The following is a 3,011-nucleotide window of genomic DNA, read 5'->3' as shown; positions in this document are numbered from 1 at the left end:
AGCATTTACCTGAAAGGCACCTTAAAGTCGATCTCAGGTGATAAAACAGTTACCTAACATTGCATATTCTCTGTATTTGTACTTGAGCCCCCTCTGATTGCATGTGTTCAGGCCTACATTTACTTCTCAAATGGGATGCACTGTATTTCTTTTATTTCGGGGCTACTTGAAAATTATAAATTATATTCTGGTTTATTACTGGTAAATTATAATTTGATTCTTTATCATTTGTACTGTATCAAATCATTTTAGAATGCCAGTTACATTAATGATTGGAAGGGAAAAACCATAATGAAAATGTAAGTTTCACCATCATAATTTGCTGTTTCATGGCAAGACACCTTCTCTGATTTGAGGCTTTGTGCCGACAGTAGCATCAAACTTTCATCCATTTCTAAAAGCTGACAGGTGGTTGGAGTGCATTAAGCAGATATGAATAAGAGCCCATTCTCTACCATTCATCCATAGAATTTACGGTCAGATCATCATAATTTGTCACAGGAATCGAGCATCTATAAAAGATATGTGACAATTGGTGTAATATGATCCTGTCAAGTATTTATAGGTTTAAAGACGTGGGTGTATAGTTCATCAAACACCCCATGTATTGTGTAGATTGTATTCACCATGAAATGCTCAGAGTATGCAGTATATTTATAGTCAGTCCTTAAAGGGGTCAGAGACAGAGGTTTCCTCTTTTTGTTCACTGTTTCTAAGTTTAATATAAGGTTGTTTCGTGCAAGATCACAATGCTGATTGGAAAATAATTCTTTAAAGGGGAAACATGCAATGAAACAGAGTGCTCATGGAAAAAAAACTAGAAAGAGAAGTGAACAATAGCACTTTTTTCCACTGCCATTTCTTCCATACAAAGAATTACAATGGAAGACCAGTCAGTGGTGGAGCTGTACAAAATAACTGAGCAGTAAATCTTTCAGTTGAGGCAATATCTGCAGCTTGCTGAATCAGTAATGACTGATTGTTTTAGCGATTTTTATATGAAGTTGCTTAATACAGAGATATTGTTGATGTAATTCAGATTGATTATATTTTTTTGAAAGTTTCACACAAATTTTAATAAATATTTCATCATACTATCAAGAAAAAGTCTGTTTTGAAATGAAGTTTTGATTGCTTGAAATATTGTTTAAACTTTCACAAAAGGAGCTTTCAAGTCTTACTACGTACAGTGCAATTATTTTCGAGCATCATTACTTGATTAAACCTTAATTAAGCTTGATTTCCTTTAGAAACGAACTAAACTAATAGGAATATATGATTACAGTCTGTGAATGTATTGTAATGTTTGTGTGTCCGTCCGTCCACTGAATATCTTCACAACTGTTGCAGATAGAAAGATAAAACAAAAATCACATTACTCGAGTCGCAAAGGGGATAAAAATGAGACACAAAAGTGCTTTAAATAGTCAATAAGATTGTGGGAAAAAGGTAATACAGATAGAAGGTAGTTTAATATCAGTATATGGAGGGTTCACAAACGTTCAAATTACCATAAATAATATGATAAATTGTCGCTCTATGGCGGAATGTGTTAATCACCTGTGGTTCCTAGAACGCATTAACTGCAAAGAACGAGGGCACACTCTACACCTTTTTAGGTACACATCTCTGAAACCTGATGAGATATAATCACAAAACAAAAAGCAACATTTTCAGGTAGCAAGAGGCACAAAAATGTGTAGTTCAGGGTAAAATGTTGAATTCAGGGGTGTTGCGAGATGTTGCAGTCTCTGACTGCCTTGTTTGAAGATGTGCTATAGGACATAAAGTTCAAGTTCAATAAACAACTTGAAAATCAGCTCGTATATCAATGCCTTACTTGCTTTTGTGTTACTGTAAATATTTAGATGTCTAGAAAAATGTATTGAATTGCTATTTATTCATCTCTGCTTTACATTAATTAAAGAGTAAACTTTAAAGTCCGAGTTTATAAAATTAAAAACAGCTGAGGATGAAATTAGTTCTGAATACATTTGCTGTTGTGATTGTTGGCCTGAGGTTTTTTTTTTTTGCAGACTCCTTGCATTTTTATGTTTGCACTCAGTGACAGACTTTACAAGTCCAGTAGATGGCAGACAAATCTCTGCCATTGATTGTTGGTGTTCATCCCACAAAAGCATGCAGTTTTCACGGCGTGTAGTTCAAGAAATGACCAGAAGAGATCACAGTATTCAAACTTTTAACTGTGCTTGTTAGAGAAAGTACAGTAATGCTTATGAATACTATTCATGTTTAAAGAGAACAGGGGTAAATCTGATCATTTTTAGAACACTAAACATAACTGTACAAAACAGACAACACATTAGTTTGTTCAAGAAAATATCTCTATAGTGTAACTGTCCTTCTTTCTCAATCGACACATGCTAGCATCAGTAAATGTTTTATGCATGTACAATGGAAGAAAATTTGTTTTATATGTTGCAAAGCACAGTAATCTTGACCTTTGAATTCTACCATTTATTTAAGTTCACAGTTACGGGAAACAAACAACCATTCATTCTGATGGAGAACACACCTGGACAGATATAATTAAATTGCAATTTAATATGTTTTCAAAACTTTCTTTTCAACCTTGTTTACATCAAAAAGCTGTTTTTACACATATTTGTTTCAAAATTCGGGTAAACTTATATTTTGTAATGAATAAACCCATTAATACATATAAGAGTGACAGTGATCCAGGCTTCTTCTTTTCCTTTCGACTTTTCCCTTCAGGGTCTATGCTAATATACAATTCTAAAAAAGAAATAATTGGAAAATGCAAACAATTATATATATAATCATTAGTAATCGTCATAGTTTCAAGATTGGGTTAAACGAAGTCAGTCAACTTAGAAACTAGTATTTTCCTATCTGTAACAACACGTCTTTGTTTAAATGACCACTTCTAACACAAGTTCGTTCCCACGAGTCAAACCCGCACATCGAACCATGTGATCACGTGACACCTGCGGCCGCCTGCATTTTTCAACAGCTTTCCTCGGGAGTGC

The sequence above is a fragment of the Antennarius striatus genome, chromosome 14 (genome assembly GCF_040054535.1).
Source record: "Antennarius striatus isolate MH-2024 chromosome 14, ASM4005453v1, whole genome shotgun sequence".
NCBI classification, from domain to species: Eukaryota; Metazoa; Chordata; class Actinopteri; order Lophiiformes; family Antennariidae; genus Antennarius; species Antennarius striatus.
The sequence above is the reverse complement of the archived record's forward strand: the minus strand, read 5'-3'. Positions refer to the sequence as shown.